The sequence below is a fragment of the Nannospalax galili genome, unplaced genomic scaffold, assembly GCF_000622305.1.
Source record: "Nannospalax galili isolate Female #2095 unplaced genomic scaffold, S.galili_v1.0 scaffold1256, whole genome shotgun sequence".
Classification (NCBI taxonomy): domain Eukaryota; kingdom Metazoa; phylum Chordata; class Mammalia; order Rodentia; family Spalacidae; genus Nannospalax; species Nannospalax galili.
The window spans coordinates 333,856-350,179 of record NW_008337764.1 but is presented as its reverse complement, the minus strand read 5'-3'; the positions used below and the strand labels follow the sequence as shown (position 1 = coordinate 350,179).

Below are 16,324 nucleotides of genomic sequence, written 5' to 3'. Positions count from 1 at the left end.
AAGGCAATCTCTTAACTGTGACCTCCTATAAAATCAAAAAGGCACATTATATACTAACAGAACAGAATATACATTTCCATTCCAAAAGGGAGGAATGACCACATAGTAAGGAAATACTGGAACAAAGCAAGACCAAAACCCAGCAGGGCAAATGCCAAATCCTGTAGGTCCATGTCCAATGTGTGGGACTGTAGTTTCAAATGGCTTAGCTCCTCCAACTGTGCTGTCTGCAAATACATCTCTGTCTTGGGCTGGTTGGGCTGGCAGATGTCTCACATCTCTGGTATACCCAACATCTTAAACTTCACACCACAACCCTGGCCTCACTTTAACATTTTACACAACGGCCTCTTGGGGCTTCCTGGCCTCTCAGAGTCTTCTCACAGTGACTTCAGCCCTGCCACACATTGCCTGGCTCAACAGCGCTCTGAAACCACAGAAGAATCAATGGCACCCTCTGTCTTGCATTTTTCAAGCCAGTACCATGGGGCAACATTGAGAAGTTCCTCTGCCAGCTTGAAAGGAACCCTCCCCTCTTGGATTGCATTTGCAGCAGCTTTTGCATGCGGTTGTTTTCTAGGAGCATAAAACTCCTTATGCCTTTTTCTTAAGGTGGAAGCTTAGCTGCTGAGGTTTTCCCTATGGGTGCCTTTCCCTTTGTTCCATGAAAGAGCAGGAGGCCTCTCCTTATGGCACTACTCACTTTAACAATTTCAGCCTCTCCAGCTAGAGAGACAACTCAGCAGTTAAGAGCACTGGCTGCTCTTGCAGAGGACCGGGATTGGACTCCCAGCATCCACAGGCCACTAACAACCATCTGTAACTCCAGTTCCAGAGGATCTGACACCCTCCTCTGACCTCCACAGGCATTGCACAACACAGGTGCACTGACCTACACGCAGGCAATACACTCATACACATAAAGTAAGAATAATAAATGATACTAAAAATTGCAGCCTCTCTTTCAGCACATGCCTTGGCTATTAAGTTTCCTGGTGCCCTTTCCCTCTCCAAACTGAACATTCTGTATTTCTTTCTGTCCCACTTGCTCTTTTTCATTGTAGACCTGTATAAGAATCATCATTAACAACTACACCACAGATTCCACATTATACTGTCTTAAAATTTCCCATCAGCTAGGCTTGGTGGTTGCACACCTTTAATCTCCGCCCTCAGGGGGCAGAGACAGTGAATCTATGAGATCAAGGCTAGTCTGGTCTACTTAGGAAGTTTCAGGTCAGCTGGGGCTACAGGGAGACACTTTCTCAAAAACAAAAAATTCCCCCTACCAAAACAAAGTTACTTTTTAATTTAGGCTCAGGCAAGTTCTTAGGACATGGGCAGAAGGCAGCCAGATTCTTTGATAAAGTATCACAGAAATGACCTCTAGCCAGGTCACTAATAGACACCTTGTTTCCCTCAGAACCCTCACAAGCTGGGTCCCCATGTTACTCTTAGTACTACTGACTTCCAGGCTCCTACTAGAATGGTCCATTAAGCACTGTTTACAGCATTCAACTACTTTTCTAGTCCAAAGTTCCAAAGCCTTCCACATCCTTCCTTTCCTAAAAACAACATAGTCAGGTTTTCCACAGTAGTACCCAACTCTTGGTACCAACTTCTGAATTAGCTTTTTTTTCTGTGATATAATGCCATGACCAAGGTAACTTATAGAAAGAATTCATTTGGTCTTACAGCTCCAGAGGGAGAGTCCATAGTGGCAAGGGAGGCATGGCAGCAAGCAGCAGACATGATGTCAGAGCAGGAAGCTGAGAGAGCACATTGTCAACCACAAACATGAAGGAAACAGAGAGGGTGAACTGATAGTGGGGTGAGGCTATAAACCCTCAAAGCCCACCCTCAATGCTGTACTTCCTCCCCACAACCTCTCCAAACAGTACCACCAACTGGGGTCCAAGTGTTCAACTACCCGAGCCTATGGCTGACATTTCTCATTCAAACCATTACAAAAGAGTAGTGTATATGTAAGAAAATAAGTGTAAGAGGGCTTACGAGAAGGTTCAGTGGTTTAAGCCTAGGATTGGAGTTTCTAAGCCACCTGTAATCCTAGTGCTCAGAAGGCAGAAACAAGGGATCCCCAGACCAAGCTAGCTAGCCAGGCTAGCCTTATTGGAGAGCGCCAGGTTCAACTGAGAGATCTTACCACAATGTGTAAATGGAGAGCAATCAAGAAAGACTCCTGACATTAGCCTTGTGCCTCCATGTCCATGTGCACACACGTTCATACACACCTGCACATACACATACACACACACACAAACACACATACACATGAGAGGGAAAGAAAGAAAATAGGAGTAAGAGAGTTAGAATTGACCCCCAGAGTAAAGTGGCAAATATGTGTCCTAGGGACTACCTGTGGGTACGGAAAGAAATTTATGGGTACAAGAAGAGTCTTAATAGAAGGATTGTTTGTGGGACTGGAGAGATGGTTCAGCGGTTAAGAGCACTGGCTGCTCTTGCAGAGGACCCAGGTTCAATTCCCAGCACCCACATGGTGGCTAACAATCATCTGTAACTCCAGTTCCAGGGGCTCCAATGCCCTCTTCTAGCCTCTGTGGGCATTACACGACACAGGTGCACTTACATACTGCAGGCAAAACACTCATACAAATAAAATAAAAATAATGAATAAAACACAAAAAAGAAGGACTGTTTATTATTGTTGTTTTGGATTTTTCTGGTTTCCAGGTTGGATTTGTTTTATGGGAAGAAGGAAAATGGCATTCAAGTCTAACTGGTCAATTAGAAGTAGAAATCCTTCCACAGAAAAGTTGGTAGCAGAGGAGCTCTAAGGGAATTACTAGATGTGACCTAGACATGCCACTAAAGAGAAACAGCAAACCACTGTCTACAGTTACCAAAGCCCATACCCTGCTGTTAGAAAGAATAAAAAAAAAACATGGAACTAGGTGTGGTGGCACATGCCTTTAATCCCAGCACTCAGGAGGCAGAGGCTGGCAGATCTCTGTGAGTTTGAGACCAGCCTAGTCTACATAGCATGTTCCAGGTCAGCTAGGGCTACACAGTGATACCCTATCTCAATGAATGAATGAATGAATGAATGAATGAATGAGAGGGAGGGAGGGAGGGAGGGAGGTGAGAAACAGAGAAAGGGGGGAGAGGAAGTTGTTTTGAAGCCAAGCATGGTGGTATGTGACTTTAATCCAAGCACTGAGAGGCAGGGACAAAAGGATTGCTGTAAGTTCAAGGCCAACCTGGTCTACATAGTGAGCACCTGGCCAACTAGAGCTACTTAGTGAGACCCTGTCTCAAATTAATAATAATAATAATAATAATAATAATAATAATAGTGTTGAGACTGGGACTCACCATGACTGAGAATCTGATACTGGCCATAAGGTGCCAAGCCCTCTTAGAAGATAAGAACCTCCTTGACCCAAGGACCAGAGCTTGGATAAAGGAGGAGTATATGTATAATAGATTCTCTGTTGATCTAATTAATTCATAATAGATAACTCTGAGAGATGTGCTCATTCTCAACTCATACAGGGACCAGCAAGCTTACAGCTGTCACTGGTGAAAGTCGATTTTAGAAACTCACTGGAGAATCTGCCTGGCTCACTACACTGTCAGCATGAGGAGTGCCCATGGGACACTTTTCTCTGTGAAGACCTAAGTCTTGAGGTACCTTCCCTTGCATAGTGAAAGGGAAAACCAAATGGGCTAGAACTTATTGACTTTTTTGGTTTGGGGTTTTTCAGTGTGTGTGTGTGTGTGTGTGTGTGTGTGTGTGTGTGTGTTTTGCAGTGCTGGGCATCAAACTCAAGGCCTCAGGCATGCTAGGCAAGAGCTCTGCCACTGAGCTACATCCCAGTCCTAGAACTTGAATATTTACCTCTATATTGGAATTCCCCACTGAAGCTGCCTTAACTTTGCAGGCCCCCTGGTGTGTTTGCATGGGAAGGCTGAGGGAAGCATGAAGGGGTAGACTGCTTTTGCCATGTCCTTGTCCTTGCAGGAATGTGTGCACCTGTGTGCACATGCATGTGGAGGCCAAAAGCTGAGGTCAGACAATGGCTATCCACCTTATTCATTGAGGTAGGATCTGTCCGCTGAACCTGGAGCTCTCCAATAAGGCTAGTCTGCCTAGCTTCTGGACAACCCAGTTCCTATAGAAAGAATGACTGGGTATATGGGAGGAGGGGATGATGGCACTGCAACCCACTGAGCAGAAGAATTTGAACCCTGGGAGAACCGAAAAGACTACATCAAAAAGGCAACGGAGTAAACCTGACTTCCTTTGGCAAGCTAACAGAAGCTGCCTCCAAAAGAGAAAGGGAGGGAAGACAGGAGTATTACACAGGTCTGGTGTTACACTGCATTTGTGGCAGCAAGACATTAGATAGGCAATTATAAAGCTGGATTTCATGGAGTCGAGGGTACAGCCCAGTAATAGAGTGTCGGCTCTGCATGCATATGACTCATCAGATTTCCAGCATCCCCACAGACCCCCAAAAAAGATCACCCCACATGTGAATTAGAAAAAAAAAAAACTCAAAGTAAGATGATATTTAAAGATTTATTTTTATACCGAAGGTGGTAGAGCATCTTTAATCCCAGCACTCAGGGGGCAGAGGCAGGTGGATCTCTGTGAGTTCAAGGCCAGCCTGGTCTACATAATGAGTTCAGAGCTACATAGTGAGGCCCTGTCTCAAAAAAATATTTTTTTATTAATTATGTGTATATTTCTATACCTTTGAAGTTGGGGGGTGGGGGTATGTACACGTAAGCGCAGTATCCACAAAGGCCAGAGACCTTGGCTTCCCTAAGGTGGAATCACAGGTAATTTAAGCTGCTTTACATGGGTGATGGCTCAGGTCTTCTAAAGAGCAGTACTCTCTCTTAAGCCCTGATCCATCTCTTCAGTCCATAAGATAACATTTAAATCCTAGAATAATTTATGGTGAGAAGAAACATGTGCTAAATGTACCACAGCTGCTCTTTCCTAGGAGTGACTCCCGGTGGCTTACTTAATTGCCAGCATTGCCGCTGGCTCATTCTTTCTTGGTGGTAGTTTGACATTTCCACCACCAGGTGGCAATGTCCCACTGCCTTCCCTATACTCACTGTTCAGAGGGCAGAGGGTAAGAAATTTGGCTGTGGGGGAGGAGACAGGTTATTTCCTTCTGCTAACTACACATATAACCACTTGCCTTTATACCCAAAAGTGAAAAAAAAAATGCAGGGTGAGCTTAAACGGTCAGGCAGTGGCTGCCTCTTCCTCCCTTTTTTTGTTTCCTTAGTCCTTTGGTTTCCATGGGAATCAGTGTTTGACCAGTAACTCTGAATCCATTTGTTCTCCTCCAGGCTTGAGACTGAGGGAGAAAACCTCACAAATTGGAACAACAAGAGATGCTAAGATACAGGAGAGGTGGCGGGAGCTGGGCAGACAATTGTGAAAGGCAAATAATGCTTTTTTAACTCGAATTAGAAAGGTTTTTTATTCCTTTGTTTTGGTGGCAGTGGCTGATTTGTGTGTTTTGGGGGGGCGCAGGGGAGCTGTTTTCATTTTCTTAGCTCAGGCTGAACTGGAACTCATTATGTAGCCCAGGCTGTAATAGACCAGGCAGCCTCAAAAGTAGCTAGTCAAAAAGATACTGGCGGTCAGTAGAACCCTCCCTTTACATCAGACTAGAAAGAAGAGTTTATTGAGTACATTGAACATCTGCAACACGGGAAATTGCTTTTAAATAAATACTATTTCTTCAGGATTGGAGAGGGAGGGCTTCATTTAGGAGAAGTATTTATTTGGTTCTGGTGAGTTTATTGGTGTCCAGATTCCTGACATGAAGTCACACCATATGAAGGAAAGCTGTTCTAGAAGGTTAGCCTAAGCATGTAATTTCCAGTTGTGCAATTTCTGCCATGCAAAAAAAGGCATCCCTGATTGATCAAGGTCCAATCCTACTCAAAGGGTCTGGTCACTGGACGTGGCGCTGCAGCCCTGTGGTGTCAGGTAACAGCATCCAAATGTTAGAAGTTTGGGGTTCCCGGGTCATGCTTGTGAAGATTCTCTCCAGCTCCATTTTCTGGTTTCTTGTGAATGTCCTTCCCTCCACACAGGTTCACTTGATCCTCCTGCTTCAGCCTTCCAAGTGCTAGGATAACAGATGTGAGCCACACTACCTTTTTTAAAAATGTATATGTGTGTATTGCCTGCATGTGTTTAAGTGCATCCATATCATGCAGTGCACAAGAAGTTCAAAAGAGGGTGTTGGAGCCCCTGGACCTGGAGTTATGTATGGTTGTTAGCTGCCATGTAGGTGCTGGGAATCAAACCCAGGTCTTCTGCAAGAACATCCAGTGCTTTTAACTACTGAGCCATCTCTCTAGTCCTCAGCAATACCTTTCCTTGTTTTGTGTTTTGTTTTGTTTCTGTTTTTGTTTTGTGAGATAAGGTATTTATTTATTTATTTATTTATTTATTTGTATTTCATGTGTCTGAGTGTTTTGCCTGCATGTATGTAAGTGCACTATGTACATGCAATGCCCACAAAGGCCAGAGGATGGCATCAATCCCTTGGAACTGAAGTTACACACAGTTGTTAGCTGACATGTGAATGCTGGGAAACAAACCTGGGTTCTCTGCAAGAGCAGCCAGTCCTCTTAATCTCTGAGCCATCTCTCCAGCTCCCCGGGGTCTTGCTCTGTAGCCCTGTAATCGCTATGTAGCCCAGGCTGGCCTCAGCCTCTCATGTACTAGGATTGCAGGTGGGTGTTACCATCCTACCTCAAAGACTTGAGAGTATTAAAATCTTTTCCAAAAGCCCAAGGCTACTCTATCCTCTCCATGTAGGTATTCTCAGGACATACTCTGGGGCCGCTCTAGGCTGTATTAAAAAACATTGATAGATGATTCAAAGCTGGTCTGGCAATTAATGATTGCTGGGGGAGGGGGAGCAATTTTCTTCACATGTGTAGCCACTCGTAAGTTGTCCATGCTCCAATAAATATCCCCCCACCCACACTCATGAAAACCACCCTAATTAAATGCAGTGGGTCACAAAAAAGACATAATAGTGGGAAGGAGACTTCTTATTAAGAAGGAGTGCAGTGGGAATTGGCGGGGGGTTAAATGGCCAAAACACATTACATCATTACATACATGTATGGTATTGTCAAAACATTTACTTCTTCATTTGGAAGGACAGGGGCACTTGTGCCACAAGCTGTTCAGTCAGAAGACAATGGCTTGTTTTCAAAGTCGCCAACCCTAAACTGCCTGACTGGTTTCTTCCTCTTCTCATCCATGGCACTTGGGAGATAGAGGCAGGATGACCAGAAGTTAAAGATCATCATTACTTAAGGAGTTCAAGGCCAGTCTGGGCTATGACAGATTCTGTCTCAAAAACACCAAACAAATATTAATAATAATAAATATCCAGGGGCTCAGGGCATGGTTCAGTGAGTAAAGTGCTTGCCACACAATCATGAGGCTCTGAGTTCAAATCTCTAGCACCCACATAAAAAGTCAAATGTACCTGGGATGTCTTATTTCAAAAGCATGTACAAGGCCTTGAGTTCAAACATCAGAATTGCAAAAAGGAAGAAAGGAGGGAAGGAAGGAAGGAAGGAAGGAAGGAAGGGAGGGAGGGAGGGAGGAAGAAAGGAAGGAAGGAAGGAAGGGAGGGAGGAAGGGGGAGGGAGGGAGGAAGGAAGGAGGGAGGGAGGAAGGAAGGAGGGAAGGAGGGAGGGAGGAAAGAAGGAAGAGAAAAAGAAATTTATGTACTTGATTTATTTATGGGCTAGGGATATAGCTCAATTGGTTGTCTGACATCCACAAAGCCCTAGCATCACATAAACTAGATATGGTGGTATTCAACTGTAACCGGGACTCAGTATGTTGAGGCAGAAGGATCAGAAATTCAAGCTCATCCTTGGCTACATATTGAGTATAAAGCCAACCTGGGCTACATGAGATGCTATCTCAAAAGAGAGAGAGAGAGAGAGAGAGAGAGAGAGAGAGAGAATAAAAGGAGTTACAGACCAGTGGTTTCCTAGCGCTTGCTAGCCAGCCAGTCTAGCTGAATTGGTAAGTTCCAGATTCAGTGAAAGACCTTGTCTCTAACAATGTGGAGGGCAGGGTGTAATGGCACACATCCAGCACTTGGAAGACAGAGGTGGGCAAATCTCTATGCGATTAAAGCCAGACTGGTGTACTTAGTTCCAGACCATCCGGGCTACATAGTGAGAACCTATCTCAAAAAATAAGATAAGGGGAGGCCAGAGAGATGGCTCAGCAGTTAAGAGCACTGACTGCTCTTGCAGAGGACCCGGGTTCGATTCCCAGCACCCACATGTTGGCTAACAACCGTCCTTAACTCCAGTTCCAGGGGAATCCAAAGCCCTCTTCTGACCTCCACGGCACTGCATGGACACTGGTGCACTCACATGCATGCGATACACTCATACATATAAAATAAAAATGATCAATAAAATATATTTTTTAAAAATAAGATAAGGGGCTGGGGAGATTAGCTCAGCAGCTGAGAACATTTGCTACTCTTTTGAAAGACCTGGGTTCAGTTCCTAGCACCCACATGGTGGCTAAAAACCATCTATACTTCCAGTTCCATGGGATTTGATACCCTCTTCTGGCCTCCAAAACCATTGTACAACAAAAGTGCACTTGTATACATGCAGGCAAAAATATATACAGAAAATAAAAATAAATTAAGGGGTTGGGAGATGGCTCAGCAGCTGAGAGCACTGGCTGCTCTTGCAGAGGACCCGGGTTCGATTCCCAGTACCCACATGGGAGCTAACAACTGTCTGTAACTCCAGTTCCAGGGGAATCTGTCACCCTCTTCTGACCTCCGTGCTCCTTGGGCATTGCATGACACAGGTGCACTTACATACATGCAGGCAATATACTCATTCACATAAAATAAATAAATAAAAATTAAATTAAATTAAATTGTAAGTCGTCCTTGTTTTTGAAAACCCCAATTTAAATCTTCATGATTCACCCTTGATCTGCTCACCGTCCTTCTCTACTATTAGAAGTGAAATTTTCTTCCTCTGATGAAGGGAAAACTTGGTCTGTGTCTTACCACTTGCTACCCATTCAGGAGAACATAGTATCATTAGCTATCAAATATAGTGAGCATATGCTGGGTGTGGTGACACAAGCCTTTAATCCTAGCACTCAGGAGGCAGAAACAGGCAGATCCTTCTTAGCTCTAGGCTAGCCAGGGCTACAAAGTGAGACCTTATCTTAAATTAGTTAATTGTTTAAAAGATTCCCAGGAACTAGACCAAATGTTTTCACTGAGTTTTGTTAAATCTCCACTATAATCCTATAGAGTAAGTACTAATAACTTGATTTTGCATAGGAAGAAACTAAGACTCAGAAGTTAAGTGAAATGCCCTTGTGATGCAGGTGATAAGATGGCACTTTAAATCCATGAAATCATGCTGTAGATATCTTATTGGATTGAAAGCAGACTTGGTTGTAAAACAATTGTGTTAGAGCCCCAGTTCCACAATTTATGGCTTATTACGCTAAGCAAGTTACTATTCTAAGCCTACTTTCCTAACTGATCAAAGGGGGGTAAAAGTGTTCCCAGGGAAACCACTGTTCCCTTTATGGATTCTTAGTCTCATTAATAAAAGAATTTATAAACACACTCAGAAGGACTATTTTGCTAGAGTTTAAGAGAAAAACAACAGGGCAAACTAGTTGTGAATCCTAGCTGCTGCTGGGAGGAAGGAGATGGGTAAGAAAAGGGACAGCCATGCCCTTGAGTCAGGGTCCAAGAATCAGGCAGGTTCCCCAATAGAAGTTGGCAGACAGCTGCACTGTGGTGGTTGGTGAGGGATCTTCAAAGAAGCTGTGAGGAGGTTTTGATACCTGAGAAAGCATGCAGAGGATTTGGGCCAGTGTTCAGAACGAAGGAAGCAAAAAGAAAAGGAAAAGTTAAGCCTTCTGAATTAAAACTCAGAAAAACAGGTAAGCTTAGCAGTGATGGTCTAGAAACAACCGCATGCAGGGAGGGGCTTCTGGTGTGTCTAAGTATACTCCCTCACTAAGGGGACAGTTAATTCTCCCATCTCCTTCACTTGTCTTCAGGTGAAGCAACTCTCCCAAGAGGCAACCTCTTGACCAGGTGATTGACAGCTCTGTAGGATTAACTCTTGAGGGGACAATAGCATACAATGTTCTAATCCTTGAGGCAGATCAGAATGTCATTTCTCTATCCAGGGCCAAAGGCAGAACTCAGATTCCATTCCCCTGATCAGGAGGAAGTTCCCTTCTCATGTATCATTTGGGAAGTGGGGTCTAAAGCAGGCCATGAAGGAAGGCACCTATCCCCAATAGCTTCCAAGCCTGTCTAGCTGCCTAAGAGTTTAGGACTCCCTAAAACCGGAGGGGGCCTGAGGGGCGCAATGGTGCACGCCTTTAATCCCAGCACTGGGGAGGCAGAGGCAGGCTGATTTCTGTGAGTCCTGGTTATTTTGATATATCACAGTGAAAGATTTATCGTCCTCTTTTTTTTTTTTAAAAAAAAAAAAAAAAAAAAAAAAAAAAAAAAAAAAAAAAAAGAGGGGGGGAGGGGGTCTTTTAAAATTTGCTTTGCATCTGAAATTTACTACAATGTTTTGGATACAGTAACAAATTGTGACCATTTGTTTAAAGGAAAGATGGATGGATGGATGGATGGATGGATGGATGAATGGATGGATGGATGGATGGATGGATGGAATGATAAATGAATACTTTACTGCTGATTAGCATTTCTCAGCCCAGTCTGGTGGCACAGGTCTGTATTTCCAGATACTGGTGAGGCTGAGGCAGGAAGGCTGCAAGTTAAAGGCCTGTCTGGGCTACAGAGAGCTCAAGGCCAGCCAGGACAATTTAGGGTACCCTACCATGCCAAACTCACTTCTACTCTTTAGCCATACAAAAGTCCTTTCCTTGACCTGGATTGTCATTCCCTCATTTCTCTGTTCATCTCAATTATACCTTGTGCAACACATATCTAACATGTGGCTTCCCTTCTGGAGATTTTCCCTCCATTCACCTAGGTGGTGCAATCTCCCCCAGGAAGTATCATACACACGCCACCACAGTTTCTTACGTTATATTTATTTGTTCAGCCCTGTCCGTCTTCTCAAGGAGAGACAGGACCCATATCTTATTTTGCCTTTGTAACCCCAGCACTGCAGTTCTCTTCTCCCTTTCTTACATGGGCTTGAATGTGATTCTGTGTCAAGAAGCTCCTGTTGTTTTATCCTCACTACTCACTAACTGCAGGCGCACTTGGTGTTTACTGGCAATGCAACTAATTAGAAGATTCAGCTGGGTGCTATATCCTACAAGAAAGAAAATATTTGGAGAGATGGAAAGATTGCTCAGTGGTTAAGTGTTTGCTGTTCTTGCAGAGAATCTGAGTTTCATTGCCAGCACCTACATCAGGCAGTTCACAACTATAACTCCAGCTCCAGGGGAGCTGATACCCTCCTCTAACCTCTGCAGGAGTTTATACTCAAGTGAACAGACCTGTACACATATTAAAAATAAAAATAAAGATGGTTCAGCAGTTAGCAGCACTGGCTGCTCTTGCAGAGGACCCAGCTTCAGTTCCCAGCACCCATATGGTGACTAACAACCACCTGTAACTACAGTACCAGGGGATTGGATGCCATCTTCTGGACTCTGTGGGCATCGCATGTCACAGGTGTACTTGCATACAAGCAGGCAATACACTTAGACACATAAAATTTTTTTTAAGTGTTAAGGTAGTAAATAAAAATAAATCTTTTAAAAAATATTTTATTTATTATTTTTATTTTATGTGTCAGATGCCCTAGAACTGAAGTTACAGACAGTTGTTAGCCACCGTGTAGGTACTGGGAGTAGAACCCGGGTGGGTCCTCTGCAAGAGCAGCCAGTGCTCTCAACCGCTGAGCCACCTCTCCAGCCCATGTTCTTTTTCTTTTTTAAGATATATTTATTTGGGGGGATAGAGAGATGGCTCCATTATTAAGAGCACTGGCTGCTCTTGCAGAGGACTCAGGCTCAGTTCTAGCACTCACATGGCAGCTAACAAGTGGCCTTAATTCCAATTCCAGATGATCCGACACCCTCTTCTGACCTCTGTGGGCACTGCATGACACGGGTGCACTTATATACATGCAGGCAATATACTTATACACATAAAAATAATAAAATATTTTTTTAAAAGAAAAAAAAGCCGGCATGGTAACACATGCCTTTAATCCTAGTATTCCAGAGGCAGGTCTCTATGAGTTTGAAGCCAAACTAGTTTTGTCTACATAAAGAGTTCTAGGCCAGGCCAGCCAGTGCTACATAGTGAGACCCTGGCTCAAAAAAATAAAAAAAAGGCTGGAGAGATGGCTCAGTAGTTAAAAGCACTGGCTAGTCCTGCAGAGGACCTGAGTTCAGTTCCCAGCACCCACATAGCAGCTAACAACTGTTCTTAACTCCAGTTCCAGGAGAATCTGACACTCTCTTCTGACCTCTGTGGGCATTGCACAACACAGGTGCATTTACGTACATGCAGGCATACGCTCATGCACATAAAATAAAAAATAATAAATAAAATATTTTTACCGGGCATGGTGGCGCATGCCTTTAGTCCAGCCCTCGGGAGGCAGAGGCAGGCAGATCTCTGTGAGTTCAAACCCAGCCTGGTCTACATAGTGAGTTCAGGCCAGCTGGGGCTACAGGGAGACCCTGCCTCAACCCCCCCCCAAAAAAAAGAAAAGAAAGAGAGGAAAGATTTGGAAAGATGTGGTCTAAACTTCTGAATTTGAGGTTAAAGCCTAAGGCGATTCTACCATCTGAAGACACAGAATTAGGAATGTTTAAGGATTTTTAAATATTTTTATTTATTAATAAATTTTATATTTTATGTGTATGAATGTATTGCCTGCATGTATGTAAGTGCACCCATGTTGTGCAATGCCCGAGGAGGTCAGAAGAGGGCATCAAATCCAGTCGAGCACTCCATTCAGTGAACCCACAGTGAAGGGTTCAGTTCTCCATCTCTAACACAGGCGCAAGTGCGATTTTATGTTGAAGTGCATTTTTATTTCAAAAAGGTCATGTTAATTATAAATTGATAATAAACTATAAATTGAACTATATTTTAGAAACACTGGTGATTCTAAAACAACATGATCAGCATTTGTCCATATGGGATGTCCCTAGCAACATGCATATCTTACTGCTCAAGAAAAAAACATTTCATTGTACAAGTATTTTGGAAAAATGCTTAAAGTTATATAAGGATTGAAAATACAGTTTAAAAAGGCTTATACATCAAGGAGGAACACCAGAGCAGATAGTCTAACAGTTGGTATCTTTTATAACTCCCCAGTTGTCAGAGGATGGAGGCTTTTTCCAGGAAAGCTAAAGTGTTTCCGAGTCTGAGTCTTATTTGCTTTAGGCACCAGTCACTTGCAGATCCTGCTCTGCGGCCATCTGCTCCATCGCTCCCCTTTCACAGCGGCTCCACCATGAAATCATCGCGCACAATAGTCCACCCTGGGCCTCTTCTGATTTTACCTCAGTCTGTTTGGCTTTGGGGTTCTTCCAAGCTGAACTTTTCTCTTTGTACTTCCAATCCATTCCTCAAACATTGATGAAATCTTTCTTAGAAACAGTTGCTATCAACTTAGCAGGCTTTCTGATGGGGTCTCCCGCTTCTCGACTTTTTCAACAGCATCATTTTGATGTTTCTGACAGTACTGAACTGCACCATACCCCTTCTTGCAATTCTCTGAAGATCTCTGTCTCTGTGTCTCTGTCTCTCTCCTCTCTCTCTCTTTCTCTCTCTCTCTCAACATCTGGCTTTACTCTGCACAGCTTTTCCCACTCCTGCTTCTTGTCAAACCACTTTCTTTGCTCTAGTCTTTCTTGGTTTGGTTTTTCTTTCTCCTCTAGCCCTCTGTTTCTATGAGACTGATGGGTTTACCTTTCAGGTGTTTTTTCTTACAGATTTGGGCCCGTATTATTTCTAGTACTTGATTGGGCAATGTTTTTATTTTCTTCATCACAGCATTCAACATTATCCTCAGTGTTAGCTTCTATTACTCTGTCACCTGACAACTTGATCCATTTCTGATCCACCGCATCCTACAGAACCTTCTCTGTCAAAAGTGTCTGAGTTCATCTTCCAGAGTGACAGCACAGTCCTGGCTACCATTTTCAACTTTCTCTTCTCCTTCAGTCAATGTTGCTGCCCTACTCCCCCTATGAATGAGTCTTAAACAGTTGGCCATTTTCACCTGAAGTGCCTGTTTCTATCTTAACTTCTACCAAAACGCAGGCCACCTACATCATCTGATACTCACCCAAATAAGTCCCAATCTGAATCAGCACTTGGAAGGCTGAGGCAGAAGGATCAAAAGTTCCAGGCCAGTCTGGGAGTGTCGCACACCTTTAATCCCAGCACTTGGGAGGCAGAGACAGGCGGATCTCTGTGAGTTCAAGGCCAGCCTGGTCTACATAGTGAGTTCCAGGACAGCTGGAGCTACAGGGAGACCCTGTCTCAAACAAAAAAAGTTCCAGGCCAGGACCATGGAGATGGTTCAATAGGTAAAAGTGCTTGCCATACAAGTTTGATGATCTGAGTTCAGATCCCCAAAACCCACATAAAAAGGCGGATGCAGTAGTACACAATCCCAACTCTCCTGTGATGAAAAGGGGAAGCTCCCTGCCCAGCTAGCCTGGAGTACACAATGCAGCAGCCCAGACAAGAGAGACCTGCCTTGGGACCTCTGCACTCGCATGGTTCCAACTTGTGGGCTTCGTGCTGAGCAGGAGGGACCCCTGTGGCACCTACAGAAAGAGGCTGTTTCTAGATTATTTATTTTTGGAAATTATCTTTTCCACCTTATTTTTGTCGATAGCCTAATAAAAAGTTGATTTGTAGATATTTTTGTGTCTGTTAATAGCATCTTTCCCCAAACCTTTTACTCCTACCTGATTTCTTCTGAGTTTTCTTCCTTCATGTCCATATTTTCTGCAATTAGATGTTATTTCTCCTTATTAACACCTTGCTTTTAAAAAAGATTATTTAATTTTTACCTATGTATATGTGTGTCTGTATATGTGCCAATGAAGGCCAGAAGATGGCATGGGATCCCGTGGAACTGGAGTTACAGGCAGTTGTGAGCCTCCTGACATGGGTACACGGAACTGAACATGTGTCCTCTGCAAGAGCAGCTAGTGCTCTTCAGGGCTAAGCCATCTCTCCAGACCCATAATCTTGATTTTTCTTATTGAACTTGATAATTCCTCCAATGCATTGGTAAGTATATAAACAGAGAGAGAGAGAGAGAGAGAGAGAGAGAGAGAAATTCCAGGTCAGCTCAATTCAAGATAGTGAGACTCTATCTCAACATACACCACTCCCATGCACACACCAAATGAGTGCATGCCCTGGGTATGGCCCCAGCATGGAAGAGAGGAATGAAAGATAGATAGAAAGTCTTTTCTTTCACACTTCCATCTATTTTCAGAAACACATATGCACACACAAATAACATCATCCAACCAAAAGATGGGAAAAGTTGTTGAACCACAAAAAGTAGACCTAAACTGCACAGACACATAATTTGGTCACTGAATCCCTCCTGTACCATGCCCAATTTCTGTTCCCAGATCCCCTGGTCCCCTCTTCTCATCTGTGTCTACTCCCTCATATCCCAGCCACCCTGTTCATAAGTGTTATTAAAGTCAGCCATCGCGGCTTACCTGTAATCCCAGCACTTGAGAAACTGAGGCAGGAAGATTGCTACTAGTTCAAGGCCAACTTGGGCTATATAGTAAGTTCCAAACTAGTCTGGGCTGAGGAGTCAGGCCATGTATCAAAAAACTGAAAAATGAAACAAAACAAACCATAACTACTACGAGCTGGTCCAATCTTCCTCCCATGGGACATTCTCCCACCAACTGTCACTGCCTCGGAATTTCTGTGGGGTCATCTGCTCCATTCTGGTGTTGCCTATCGGGTTTCCCCCCAAAGGACCTTATACCTGCTTACAGGGAGGGTACACCTGGTTTCACATGAGGCTATATAGAAGGAACACAACCCCATGAAGGATGTACACAAGTATAATTGAGAAAGAACTAATGGTCATAGACAACCACAAACATGACAGCTTTCACATACAGAATGCTTCCTACATGCACTGCATCAAGAACTTGATATTCTCCCATTTGATGATGAAGATGATGATGATGATGACTGGGTGTTGAAAATTGAACTCAGCACCTTGCATATATGCCAAGCACACTACTATTGTG

The 16,324-nt window shown here is 43.7% G+C and overlaps 1 pseudogene; it reads right to left on the bottom strand.

The window, feature by feature from the left end:
* Positions 1-13,514: 13,514 nt before the first annotated feature.
* Positions 13,515-15,033, bottom strand: LOC115070294 (annotated as a pseudogene).
* Positions 15,034-16,324: the final 1,291 nt, after the last annotated feature.